Source organism: Lissotriton helveticus, chromosome 6, assembly GCF_964261635.1.
Source record: "Lissotriton helveticus chromosome 6, aLisHel1.1, whole genome shotgun sequence".
Lineage (NCBI taxonomy): Eukaryota > Metazoa > Chordata > Amphibia > Caudata > Salamandridae > Lissotriton > Lissotriton helveticus.
Genome location: NC_136067.1, coordinates 1,330,870,128 through 1,330,884,984, shown reverse-complemented (window position 1 = coordinate 1,330,884,984; position 14,857 = coordinate 1,330,870,128). Strand labels below are relative to the sequence as shown.

At 53.4% G+C, this 14,857-nt stretch overlaps 1 protein-coding gene across 7 annotated transcripts in view; it reads right to left on the bottom strand.

Moving 5' to 3' along the window:
• The window catches only part of MAP4K3 (mitogen-activated protein kinase kinase kinase kinase 3), a 1,422,157-nt gene that overhangs the window by 676,806 nt on the left and 730,494 nt on the right, over positions 1-14,857 (bottom strand). The gene's annotated exons all lie outside the window — the stretch shown is intronic.

The window sequence follows — 14,857 nt, the reverse complement described above, 5'->3', positions numbered from 1 at the left end:
GCTCCATGTTAACGTCATTCTGTTCCAGAAAAGACAAGACGAGCAGCATGCAAGCGTAGCCTGTGCATGCCGACATTAGTTGCTTTCCAGGCTGATCGAGCCATCAGACAGAGCCCATAAAGAATTGTTATGACCAGAGTGCATATCTCTAGGTTGGTATGCTTTTAGATAGAAAACAGTCCAGTTCACAAAATACGACATGGGAGGGTCAGTGAGGAATCTGTAGTTAGAGTATCCACCATGAAGATTATTAACAAAGATAAGTAACTTGTCCATCTGATAAATATTTCTAATTACAGATTTCTCACTTTGTAAAAGTGGGGGTCTGTGAACGGGCTCAGACCAAAAAGACCTGGAGGTCAGAGCGGGCAAAACTCCTCTCTCAACAGACCTGTTGAGGCAGTAACGTTTTGTGAATGTGTATATCGAGGCCTATATGGCTACCTGACAGATACAATGCAACGGTAGCAGCTTTGTCTCTGGTGGAATAAGCCTGTAAGCCTTGTGGGGGCTACTTTTCGTCAGTGCAAAACTTACATTTATGCAAAGAACAATCCACCAGGAGATGGTCAATTTTTACTCCAGGAAGCCCTGCATAGACCTGATCATTCTCTCAATATATATATATATCCTCAATGCCATAAGATCCAAATGACTAAGTCTACATTTATTCTTAGGGGGTAAGGTGGAGCTAAGAATGGCGAAAGAGTGATGGCCTGACAAACTTGGAAAAGATTCACCCCTTTCAGTAGAAAGGAAGCTCAGGTCCACAAAATTACCTAATCCGGTAAGACGGTGGTGCAAGTTGGATTACAAAAGAGAGCCTTATGTTCACTGGTGCTGCGACAGAAGATCCTCTAGAACCGGCAGGTTTTATGCTCAGGTGTTCCAGGTACCACAGTCTCAAGGCCCAATGCAGGGCCACTATTGTAGGAGAGTGGGGTCTGCAATCCTATGGTCACCCCAGATTTTTGCTTTTTGCTTCACTGGTTTACGACTTTCCCTGGCTGTGGGCCTGCTCATCAGACCCACAGCCTAGCTGTTCTCTCTCTAAATTGACAACCATGTACTTTAGGTGCATTTACCAATTGGTACTGGGCCACCTTATCAGTCCCTGTACCCAGGGCCTAGGTGTACCCAGGGCCTACCAGGGGCTGAAGCATGTATTATGCCACCCCTGGCTGGCCATCTAAATCTGACACAACTGGCTGCATGACAGCTGGGGCAAGGTGGTGTAAACACCCTTTGCTATAGATATAGTATACCTATATCTAACCCTAAAATGGACACATATATTCCTATCAGTCACTCCTATGGAAGGCCTTATCAATCCTGAAGGCAGAGTGCTTGGAATTATGTGAGATGGTGCTCTGGCATGAGCTGAGCCTGTTTGCAGCTTGCGGAACAAAGTCTTAATAGCTGTTCCATGATAACGCTATACCATATACTCTTAAGTGCATTATCAACCTCGCGGTTAAATGCTAACTCTGGTATAACATTATCAAAACATGTCGAGTAAGGTGTCATACGATTTGGAATACTACCCTCTCGCCAATTCTGGCGACGGGGGTGGCATTCCACCCTTCTAGAGGGACACGACATGTATGTAACTGTGCACCCCGGTTAAAGTTAACTAGAGCCTCAGCATCACAAAATGGATGCTGCCACCACAGACACAAGTCTGACCTCCTGCTGCTGGGAGTCCTTCCAGCGGGGATGGCTTGGACAAAGGGTTTCCTGCCTAGCACCACCCCAGACAGGATATTGTGTATTGAGGTAGGGAGGCATGAAAGGAATGAGACATGCCTGGGGCACACAAGGTGCCCTGTGCATACACCGGTTCAAACCAGTTGCTGGGGCATCCCTGCCCCAGCTCTGGCGGGAAACCGGACAAAGGATAGGGGGTGTAGCCACCCCCCTTCCTGGTCCCACCCAGGGGAGGGACCTAGTCAGTAGTGCAGCCCCCTTTAGGAGAATAAAGGTAGGAGCTGGTCCCATTCCAAATTAGATTATCCTGAACTATTCATCATGAAGTAACTCTGGCCTTCGACGTTCTGCTCCACAGAAGACTGAAGAATCTCCCTTGTGGGCAAGGAGTGTCCACCCTGCAACTGCAGGCACCATCAAGCGTCCAGCGGCTTCCCTTTGTCGTCTTCCCTCGAGGATCCAGACTTCAGAGCCCGACGAGACCCGGATTCCCAGACCTCTCCGACCTCAACTCACATCTGCAGCAAAGCTGAGACCCGTGGGTGCGACGAGACACGTGGGACCGGCCATCTTGAATGAACCTGCACTTCGCTTCCAGCACGACTCCCGAGGTAAACTCGACCAAGTGCTTTGGGGACTGAGAAGCCCCAGCCCCGAGCAGCCCCGAGCAGCCCCTGCACCGAAGATCAGCCCTCCAGCATCCACGAGATCTGCATGGGGCCCTTCTGCTTCTTTGCTGCTCAACGCGTTGTCTGGTCACTTGCCGGCTGGCTAGTGGCCTCCTAGACGACGAACATTTGAATCTTTGCTGCTGGTCTGGTTGCTCCAGACTGGCCCTTGCTCCCTTCCAAAAGAGGGGCACCCCGGACTCTCCTAGTCCGCACCAGACGTCTTTTCCACTCACCGCGTGGGTTGCCTTTGCCAAGGCCTGTTGACTCCAATCCCGGATCTGACACCGCCGACAGCGAGAGCCTGCGTGGGACAGCTCGTGCCTCCATCCTGGTCGTCGAAGACACCTCCTGGTCCACGTGGCTGCAGAGTCAAGCGTCCACTCTTCACCTGATCGCGACGACAGCACCTGGTTCCTTCCTGGTTCCACACCGGTCACTGGCTAGTGACTTTGAACACTGTCCCCTCTGCTTTCAGGTCCTCTTCTTCACCGATCCACCCTTGGATCGCACCGGACATCTTCCTCCTGGTCGCCTGCAGCATCTTTTCTTTCAGGCTCCATTGACTTCAACGCGAGAACCCGACGCACTTTGGCACCTATGAACCCGCAGCCCGTGGGTGAGGTAACTAGAGCATTTCGGTGCTCAAGGGTAGTCTAACTGTCCTAGTGTCCAATTCCACAGTCGTTGTTGTCCTAACTAGTCAGGATTGTCCGTACTTACCTTTTACTTGAACTGTACTGTTCATAGACGTTGTTACGCATCTCGCGTGTGAGTTCACACTCTGCACACGCGTTCCGTGGGCCTCCTATTACTTACCTAGAGTTAGTGTAGCGTGGTCCCATCGATCCTACAGCCTCTGGACAGCTCCATTCCTTTTATCGACTCTCACATTCCACTTACTTAGTATTTGGTTTGTCGTGCCCCTAGGGCACCATTGTAATTTTGTGCAACTTGTCGTATTTTTCGTAAGAGATTGTCATGTGCTTAGCCCTCTGACCTCATAAAGAGTTCAGAAGTGTTGTTATTAATAAATATACTGTTTATTTTCTTAACAACCTGTGTGGTGTCCTTTCATCTGGTATTCAAGGGGTTATATTGTGGTAAAACAGCTGGCTTCACATGCCAAAAGAGTTTAGCCTAAGACTGCTTTGTCCATGCTACCATTAGGATAGCTGGTCTATAAGGTTGACTTACAACCAATCACCATAAGGGTTGTTTGGACTGATACAAGGTGATCACTAGAACTAGTGAGCATCATATATCAGGCCAACTTCTCACATTAGATGCTCTGGGCGCTGTGCCACTGCCATGCAGTGCCACAGCGTGAATGCTCCCTGTGTAAATATGTCTATGGGAATTGATATGTCCATGATTGGCTCATTTGGTTTGCCCGTTAGTCCCTAGTAGCGTGGCCTGTGTGTGCCCAGGGCTGGTAAACCAAATACTGCTTGTGGGCCTGCAGCGCTGTTTTGCGCCACCCACAGAAGCAGCGGTAAAGCATGTCTCAGACCTGCCACTGCAGAGTCTGCGTGCAGTCCAGAACTGCCATCTTGGCTGTGAAGTGCACACACTTCCCAGCCCCTGAACCTTCCCTTGGCATCATGTAAGTCACCCCTATGGTAGGGTGCAGTGTATGTGGGAGGTAGGACATGCCTTGGTGTGTTTAGCATGTCCTGGTAGTGAATTACACCAAATGCACAAGTTACTTACCTTTGGTAACGATATATCTGTAAGAAACAGTAGTTAGTATTAGATTCCTTACCTTAGAATATCCCCAGGCGTCAGACTGGATCCGGAAAACTTTGCTTAGCAGTACCCCTGCACGTCGGTAGGCGTCGTCTGCGGCTCCGCGTCCGTCGTCAGGATGACGTCGCCGGAGTACTTAGACGCCGTCCTCGCACGCTGATGTCAGTTCTTATACACAGCTTTTCCGCCCCAGAAACGCAGAGCCATGATAAAAACCAACACTGGTGCCATAAAAACTAGGGGCCTCAAAGGGTAAGACCTTAACCCTAGATATCGGTTCGCAAAACGGAGAGGATGGGTGGGGCGGTAAGGAATCTAATACTAACTACTGTTTCTTACAGATATATCGTTACCGAAGGTAAGTAACATCTGTAAGTGCATCTGAAAGAAACAGGTTAGTATTAGATTCCTTACCTTAGAATAGATACCCCAGCAATACCAACCCCGGTGGTGGGTCTGCGAACCAATGATCACACCAGAAAGTCCTGGAGAACGGAACGGCCGAAAAAGCCATCTCTCCGGACTTGGCAGTCCAGGCAGCAGTGTCTTGCGAACGTGTGCAGTGAGGCCCATGTAGCTGCCTGACAGATGTCTCCCCGACCCAGGGCAGTAGTAGCCGCCGTGGCCCGAGTGGAATGGGCACGTAGCCCCACAGAAGGCTCCTTTTTAGCCAGAGAGTAACGAGCCTTGATGCACAAGACGACCCATCGAGAAATAGTCCGTTTGTGCACCGCCCGTCCCTTCTTAGCGCCCACGTAAACAACAAAGAGTTGGCCATTCACCCGGAACTGGCGTGTGCGATCCAGATAATATGAGAGCGCACGTTTGGGTCCAGACGGTGGAGCCTCTCTTCCACTTTCGAGGGATGCGGAGGCGGAAAGAAGGTGGGCAAGGTGATGGACTGCCCGATGTGGAAGGCTGTGACTACCCTGGGCAGGAAAGAGGGTCGCGTCCGCAACACAACTTTGTCCGGATGGACAGAAAGGAAGGGAGGATGAGAAGAAAGAGCCTGGAGCTCACTCAGTCTCCTGGCAGAGGTGATGGCAACCAGGAATGCAGTCTTAGGAGTAAGGAGACGAAGAGGACAGTTATGAAGTGGCTCGAAGGGAGCGCACATCAGATAAATCAGAACAAGGTTCAAGTCCCACTGAGGCATCACGAAAGGAACAGGAGGATATGTATGAGTGATGCTCTTCAAAAACCTATTTACAACCAGGGACTTGAACAAAGAGGGCTGATCAGGGAGCCTTAAGAAGGCGGAAATGGCAGAGAGGTAGCCCTTTAGAGTGCCCAGAGCAGAGCCCTGCTGGGCAAGAGAAAGAAGAAAGAGGAGAACCTCCGAAAGAGGGGCAGAAAGGGGATCCACAGCCTTTGCTGTGCACCATGCCACAAATTTGTTCCACCTGCAGGCGTATACCGATTTTGTGGAGGGGCGCCTGGCTGCCAGAATCACATTACAGACTTCAGGAGGCAAGTCAAATGGCCTCAACTGCCGCCGCTCAATCTCCACGCATGTAAGTGGAGACTGGACAGGTTCGGGTGGAGGACCGTCCCCTGCTGCTGCGACAGAAAGTCCTCCTGAAGAGGCAGACGAATCGGGGGATCGACTGACATGCTGAGTAGCTCGGGATACCAGTATTTTCGTGCCCAATCCAGAGTCACAAGGATGACTTGGGCCCGGTCTCGCCTGATCTTCTTCAGCACTCTGGGCAGAAGTGGTATAGGCGGAAAGGCGTACAACAGAATACAGCTCCACTCGCGGTGAAAAGCGTCTTTACAACGCGCAGAACTGATGACATTGCGCGTTCTCTTCGGTGGCGACTAGATCTAACCAAGGCACTCCCCACTGCTGAAACAGACCGTGCACCACGTCAGAGTTTAGACGCCATTGTGATCCATCATGCACCGACGGCTGAGTTTGTCCGCCCTGGCGTCCAGGGAACCTGGCAGGTGATGAACCACCAGGGTCACGCCCTGGTGTTCCAGCCATGTCCAGAGGCGCAGAGCCTCTTGACAAAGGGTCCACGACCCCACCCCGCCCTGTTTGTTGCAGTACCACATGGCGGTGGTGTTGTCCGTGAACACCTGCACTACACTTCCCCGGACAGAGGGAAGGAATGCTTTCAGGGCAAGTCGGATCGCCTGCAGCTCCAGAAGGTTGATGTGGAGCCGGGATTCCGCCGGAGACCACAGGCCTCTGATCTCCCTCTCTCCCATGTGGCCTCCCCATCCCAGGAGGGACGTATCTGTCACTACTACGTGCTCCGGTTGGGGTAGGGAGAGAGATCTGCCGCTGACTCAATCGCGGTCCGTGAGCCACCACTGCAACTGTTTCGCAGTGCCCTCTGAGATCCGGACGCAATCGGACAGGTTGCCCTGATGAAGTGCCCACTGAAACTTCAGGTCCCAGTGCAGAGCCCGCATCCGCCTCCGAGCATGATGCACCAGAAGGATGCAGGAGGCCATCAGCCCCAGGAGCCGCAGCGTCAACCTGACCGAGACTCGGGATAAAGGCTCAAAGACCGGAACCAGAGCCTGAATATCCCGAACCCGCTGTTCGGGGGGGAATAACCTGAAACTGCGCTGAGTCCAGAAACGCTCCGATGAAAAGGAGCTTCTGCGAGGGGCACAGGTGTGACTTCGGCACGTTGATGGAGAACCCCAGCGAGTGCAGGAGGTCGGCCGTAGTCTGGAGGTGGGAGATGACTGCTTGGGGTGAGCCCGCCTTCAACAACCAGTCGTCGAGATAGGGGGAAGACTGAAACCCATAATCTGCGCAGATGAGCTGCGACCACTGCCATCGCTTTCGTGAACACCCATGGGGCGCTGGTAAGGCCGAAGGGGAGCACGGTAAACTGAAAGTGCTCGTGGCCTACCGTGAATCACAGGTAACGCCGGTGGGCGTGCAGGACGGGGATGTGGAAATATGTGTCCTGCAAGTCCAATGCTACCATTCAGTCTTCTGGGTCCAGGGCTGCTAGGACCTGAGCCAAAGTCAACATCTTGAACTTCTCCTTCCGGAGGAAGCCGTTGACGCTCCTTAGGTCCAAGATAGGGCGTAGGCCCCCTTTGCCCTTCTTGGGTACCAGAAAGTAGTGGGAATAGCAACCACTTCCTACTTCTGGCCCAGGAACGCGCTCAACGGCCCCCTTGGCCAAGAGGGCTGTAACTTCCTCCTGCAGAAGTTGCAAGTGATCCCCTGATAGGCGGCGGTACGGCCGTGGCATGGCTGGAGGGGTCGCCTCGAAGGTGAGGGAGTAGCCCCTTCACACAATTTGCAGCACCCACCTGTCCGATGTGATGGAGCGCCAGTGGAGGAGGTGATGGCGAACCCTACTCCCCACTGGTGTCGAATGGGCCTGAAAACTCAGAGGATTTTTAGGCAGATGCTGCGGGGGCGGGTGTGGACTGGCCTTGCCTGTGTCCCCCGGCACCACCACGGCGGTTACCACGTCCGCAACCGCGTTGAGGTGGGTTCTGCGGCCTGTGGCTAGCTGGACGTGAGGGGGCCCTTCCTTGGCCACGAAAGGGACGAAAGGCGGAAGTTTGCTGGCGTTGGCCGAGGCCCAAGGACTTGGCCGTAGCCCTGGAGTCCTTAAAACGGTCCAGCGCGCTGTCTGCCTTGTCGCCAAAAAGGCGACGGCCATCAAATTGCATGTCCATAAGGGATGCTTGGACATCGCCCGAAAAGTTGGCGGACCTCAGCCAGGCATGGCGGCGAACTGCCACCGTCGTTGCAATTGCCCTCCCTAGCGAGTCCGTGGTATCCAGCCAACACCGAATGGAATATCGTGCTGCGTCCCTTCCCTCCGCGAGGGCCTGAGTTAGCTTTGCCTGGAGGTCCACCTGGCACTGCGGCAGCACTTCCGCAACCGTATCCCAACAAGAGTGGGAGTAACGGCCCAAAATGCAGGCGGTGTTGACAGACCACAACCCCAAACTCAGTGAGGAGAACAGCTTCTTACCAAACTGGTCGTACCTTTTGGATTCCCGATCCGGAGGAGCGGTCAGGAATGCGGTCTCGGAAGTTGAGGCCTGGATCACCAGGCTCTCAGGGGTGGGGTAAACGGACAGGAAACTGGGGTCGTCTGGAGCCGGGCGGTGGAGTCGGGCCACGTTCCGATCCACAAGGAGGCCTGTGGAGGGCTTGAACCAGGTGCCCAACAGAACGTCAGTGAGAGCCTCGTGGAACAGCAGGAGAGGCTTCGAGGAGCTTGCCTGCGGTTTGAAGACCTCAGTGAGGAGGTTAGTCCTCACGGCCGCGACCGGGAGCTCAAGAGCCAAGGTCTTGGCTGCCCGAGTTAACACCACGCTGTGTGCAGCCCCCTCCTCCGTAGCCACGGAAGGAGGAGACAAAACCAGTGTCGGGCGAGGTGTCCAGACCACTGGCCTCCCCAAGTTCGTCCGTCCAGTCCTGACTCAACTGGCACTGCACTGCCAGAGGGTCCTCAGACCCCTCCCAATCCCCCTCGTCCTCCATCTCCTGAAAGTCAGGAAGAAATGATAGAGCCGGATCGTCAGTGAAGGGCTCACCTATCGGCGTCGAAGACGGCGCAGGTCCGATGCCGGATATGGGGCGGGGATCGGGGACGACGACGTCCGAGCACGGCGCCGGGGTCAACACCCTTGGTATCGACCCCGGCAGAGGGGTCGTAAGGTCGACCGGCGTCGACACGGATCCACGCCTGAGGAGCCCTGCGGCATCGGGACCGAGTCGCCGCCGGCGCCGGGGCTGAAGCACCCGACGGCGCCGGGGTCGAAGCCGCCGGCCCACTTGGGCTCCCAGACGGGTCTGTGGGGCCCGAAGGCACCTCGACGGGACCCGACGGAGGGAAGCGCGACCTCATGGCCATGAGGAACGCGCTGATCTCGTCCGGCGTCGCGTTCAGCCCAGGGACCGGCGGGTGTGCAGCTGGACGCGACGCTTGCAGCGGAGCCGCGTGGGTGGTGTCGCCCGAACCCCCGGCCACGTCGCGCGAGCGTCAGGGGGAGTCAGAAGAGCGATGTCGCCTCTTCGACTTCTTGTGCCTCGACTTACCTGAGGACTTCGAACCCGACGAGTGGTGTCGACTCGCCGAGCTATGATGACTGTGGCCCCACGACCGGTCCCTCGACCTCCTCCTGGACCGGGACCTCGAACGGCGCAAGGACAACTGACGGATCTCGAGTTGCTTACGGGAACGTTCCCACCTAGCTTTCGACATCAAGGCCCCGCAGTCGGGGCACGACTTGTCATCATGGTCAGCCCCGAGGCAATAAAGGCACCGACGGTGGGGGTCGGTAACCGATATCAGCCGGTTACAGTCATCACAGGCTTGAACCCGGTCATCCCTACCGGCACCGGAGTCGATAACAACTCGAGAAGATCCAAAATAGATTGAAAAAAGTTAGTCAAAAAGTGACTAAGGAGTAATGCTGTTCCCGGATCTGCGCTTGCTGGTGCGGAAAAAAGAAGAAGTGACGTCAGCGCGCGAGGGCGGCGTCTAAGTACTCCGACGACGTCATCCCGGCGACCACGACGCCGACAACCGACGTCGGAGCCGCAGACGACGCCTACAGAAGCGCAGGGGTACTGCTACGCAAAACTTTCCGGATCCAGTCTGACACTGGGGGTATTCTAAGGTAAGGAATCTACACTGACCTGTTTCTTTCAGATCCCTGCCTTAGAGAGAAGGGGCAGGGAGCGAGGGAAGCTGGCCCCCTTGGTTCCCACGCCCAGGAGGAAGCAGACCCTGAGGGGATGCCCTGGAGCCAACCGGGGAGCAGATCGACGAACTGGGGGACCTGCCTGAGCTGACCCATTGGAAGCAGGAAGGGGGCCCCACCAGGGAGGAGTTTTGTGAGCAGCAAAGAGTTTGCCCTTCTCTTGAGGGTACGCGGCAACAGGCTGCATCCCAGGCAGCAGGTGACACTCTGGTTCACATCTGATTTACTGGGAGAATAGTCTCCTGTATAGCGAGGCTAAGGCTGCTGAGCCGGGGTCAGCCTGTGTGCTGGTGGTACCCGAGTGCTTCAGAGCCTTCCTACTGGGGCTGGCTCATGACATTCCATTGGCAGGACATCTGGGGTAGACCAAGACCCACTTTTATTGGCCGCAGATGCGCAAGAGCTCAGACGCTCATTGCAGGACATGTGAAACTTGCCAGGCAAGTGGGAAGAGTGGGGGGAAGATCAAGGCCCCACTTCAGCCATATCCGGCTGTCAGTACCCCATTCGAGCGGGTGGGCATTGACATTGTGGGGCCTCTGGACCCCAAGATAGCCATGGGCAACAGGTTCATCCTGGTCTTGGTGAACCATGCCACCCGGTACTCTGAAGTCATCCCGCTCAGGACAGTGACGGCCCCGTGGGGAGACGTGCACTGATGGGGATATTCTCCCGTGTGGGGGTCCCCAGAGAGGTGGTGTCTGACACGGGAACCAACTTTATCTCCCAGTATATGAATTCTCTGTGGGAGGAGTGTGGGGTAACTTATAAGTTCCATTTCAATGGGTGGGCGGGGTGCACAGCGGTTTGTTTAGAGATTTTTATCCGATTTTTATGTGCTGCATGAGGTTGGGTGCTCCAGCAGGTTACGTGTCCGTCCGTCAGGTGTAAGACAATAGATGCTAAGTGTGTGCATACATGAATTATGAATGCATCCCTGCACAGTAGGGCACTCCTTTTGGTTCTATATTGAGACTCCAAACCAAGTTATTGCAATATGCTTCTTTAATTGGTTTTCCAAAAAACGTTCATTTGATATTAAATCATATCGTTTGATCTAATATGAAATGAACGTTTTTTGGAAAACCAATTAAAGAAGCATATTGCAATAACTTGGTTTGGAGTCTCAATATAGAACCAAAAGGAGTGCCCTACTGTGCAGGGATGCATTCATAATTCATGTACGCACACACTTAGCATCTAGTAACTTATAAGTTCACAACTCCTTACCACCCCCAAGGTAATGGTCTGGTCGAAAGATTCAACCGGACCTTGAAGGGCATGATTATGGGCCAAGAAGAACCCATGAGGCATAAGTGGGACGTCGTCTTGCCATGCCTATCGTTTGCCTACCGCGAGGTGCCACAGATGTCCTTAGGATTCAGTCCCTTAGAACTCCTCTATGGCCATCCGGTAAGAGGGCCTCTGAGTCTGGTCAAGGAAGGCTGGGAGCAATCTCCCAGGAAATCTCCCCAAGATGTATTTAGCTACATGTTGGCCTTCAGGAACCAGACTCGGCGTTTCAGAAAACTTGCTGAGGCCAATCTGGAAGCCAGTCAGGGGGAAATGAAACGTTGGGACGACCAGAATGCCACTCTGGTCGAATTTCACCCTGGTCAGAAGGTTTGGGTACTGGCCCCAGTAGAGCCCTGTACGCTCCAAGATAAGTGGACCGGTTCATTTGAGGTGGTGGAGCGCAAAAGTCCAGTTACCTACTTTGTGGACTTTCGGTCTCCCAGGAACCCCTTGCGGGTCCTGCATGTGAATCGCCTGAAGCCCCACTTTGAGAGGTCTGAAGTGGGCTTGCTTCTTGCTACAGATGCTGGGATGGAGGAGGAGAGCCAGCCTCTTTTTGACCTCCTGTGTGCAGGAGAGAAGGATGGGTCAGTGGAGGGTGTGGTCCAACAGAGAGATTGTTACCAGCTGTTGGGGCAATTTTCTGATTTGTTTTCCCTGGTGCCTGGTGTCACTGATTGGTGGGTCCATGAGGTAGACACTGGAGACAGTCTTCCTGTCAAGCACAAGGCTTACAGAGTGACTTACAGGGTCAGGGCCTACATTAAGGAGGAAGTCTCCAAAATGTTTTCCCTAGTGGTGATTGAGTCCTCTAGCAGCCCTTGGGCCAGCCCAGTGGTCTTGGTACCAAAAGCTGCAGTGTCTGGTGCCACCCCAGAACTTAGGTTCTGCGTGGACTACCGAGGTTTCAATTGGGTCACGAAGACTGACGCGCACCCCATCCCAAGAGCTGATGAGCTCATAGATTGGCTAGGGGCTGCACGGTACCTCAGCACGTTTGATCTAACGTCAGGGTACTGACAGATCACATTGACTGATGGGGCAAAGGAGAGGTCTGCATTCTCCACACCGGATGGGCACTACCAGTTCCGTGTGATGCCCGTTGGGATGAAGAATACCCCTGCCACCTTTCAGAGATTGGTCAACCAGGTGTTGGGTGGGCTGGAGGATTTCAGTGCCGCCTACCTGGATGACATTGCAGTCTTCAGTTCCTCCGGGAAGGACCACCTGTACCACCTCTGGGAAGTGTTGTTGGCACTGCGCCGAGCAGGCCTCACAATCAAGGCCAGTAAGTGCCAGATTGGGCAGGGTTCTGTGTGTACTTGGGACACCAGATGGGAGCGGCCAGGTGGCGCCTCTACAGCCCAAGAATTAAACCATCCTGGCTTGGGAGCCCCCAGGACCCAGACCCAGGTGAGGGCCTTCTTAGGACACACAGGTTATAAGGAGTAGTTTCTGTCCTGTAACTCCAGTTCTGTAGTAGGGGTATCTCTGTTATAGTCATAATCTAGTGAATAGTCCCGCCCATGTGCGTGGACCCCGGAGCAATCAAAAATAATCTCTTACAGTGTCAAAAAATGCAGAAAATGCATAGACACTTAAGAGAGAATTTAAAGACAGATAATGCAGCCAAAAAGGCTACACTGTCCAGTACTTCAACTAGAAATTCCACCATAAAATCCACAAAACAGCAAAGCCTGTACAGATTTCCCTTGCTTAACAGCAAAATCCCTCAGGAATGATAGAGAGAAGAACCTGGACAGACAAGCCCCATAGGCTGCCATTATGTGGCTTAATTAGGATACTGTGCCTTTAAGGAACCTTCCAGAACCTTCTCTCAGTATCCCAGAATGCATAGCAGGTCCAACTTAGCCTCAGTTCTTTTTGAAGGCGCAGAAAACGCCAGACCTGTAGCATTATGATCATGAACAACACTCCACCGGGGAGGCGGGAGGGCGCTTATGACTATAACAGAGATACCCCTACTACAGAACTGGAGTTACAGGACAGAAACTACTCCTTCTGTAGTAGGGGATCTCTGTGTATAGTCATAATCTAGTGAATAGAATGGCAAGCCCATCCCCACACCAAGCGGCGGTGGAGAATAAAATAACGCCACTACTGTGCGAACAGATTCCGCAGCGAAGCCTGCCCAACCTGAGCGTCTGCCCTGGCATCAGTGTCCAGGCAGTAATGCTTAGCAAAGGTATGGACCGACTTCCAAGTGGCCGCCTTGCAGATCTCTGCAATGGGAACATTACGGAGCATAGCCGTCGTAGCAGCCTTGCCCCTGGTGGAATGAGCCTTAGGTTTGCCCCCTAAGGTCTTATTAGCTTTGCAGTAACACAACTGAATGCAGGACACAATCCACCTAGAGATGGACTGCTTAGAGGTAGCAAGACCCGTCCTGACTGAGCCATAATTGATGAACAATTGGTCTGACCTACGAATATCTTTAGTCTTATCAAGATAAAACTTCAGCACCCTCCGCACATCCAGGGAATGTAAAGACCTTTCCGCCGGAGATGAAGGATTCTGAAAGAACGTAGGCAAAGTGATAGTCTGATTGATATGAAAATCAGAAACAACCTTGGGAAGAAACTTAGGGTGAGTACGCATAACAACTTTAGCATTATGAAATACAGTATAAGGTTCTTGGCAACACAATGCCTGAATCTCACTCACCCTGCGGGCCGATGTAATGGCCACCAGGAACGCCGCCTTCCAGGACAGGTGCTGCAACGAAGCCTTATGAATGGGTTCAAAAGGCTCCTTCATCAATCTGGACAGCACCACATTCAAGTCCCATGAAGGCGAAGGAAGCCTGACAGGAGGGAACACTTTCTTCAAGCCTTCCAAAAAATCTTTGATCACAGGGATCTGGAAAAAGGAAGTCTGTGAAGGGCCTTTCCTGTAGGCAGTCAAAGCAGCCAGATGAACCTTAATGGAATGGACATTAAGGCCCGACTGCGCTAGATGAAGCAGATATGGAAGGATGACATCTTCCTTGCATGACGTAGGGTCATAGTTCTTAGACTTGCACCAGATGCAAAACCTCTTCCACTTGTAAGCATAGGAAGTCCTAGTGGAAGGTCGCTTAGCCTCCTTCAGTATGCCCATACAATCCTCTGGGAGATTCAGATGGCCATATTGCACTATTTCAGGAGCCATGCCGCCAAACTCAAAGACGAGAGGTTGGGGTGCACCATCCGCCCCCCGAACTTCGTGAGAAGGTCCGGCCTGCACGGCAGCTTCATGTGAGGAAGGAGAGATCGGTGAAGTAGGTCCGTGAACCACCACTGTCTGGGCCATTCCGGGGCAATCAGAATCATCCTCGCCCTGGATTGAGACAGCTTGATGAGAACCGCCGGAATCAGGGGAATTGGTGGAAAAGCGTACAGAAAGCTGTTCGACCAGTTGATCCATAACGCGTTCCCCAGCGTCCCCGGCTGGTAGTACCTGGAGGCGAAGCCTCGGCATTTGCTGTTTTCGGCGGTGGCAAACAGATCTACGTCTGGAGTTCCCCACCTTGCGAAGACTTCTCCTAGTACTTCGTCGTTTATGACCCATTCGTGGTTTTCCTGCACGATTCTGCTCAGTTCGTCTGCCTGAACATTCTGCACACCTGGCAGATGGGTGGCCGTTATCGACAGTCCTCGAGCCAGAAGCCAGTGCCAGATCGCCTGCGCCTCCTGCGACAGAGTGCGCGATCTCGAGCCCCCCTGCTTGTT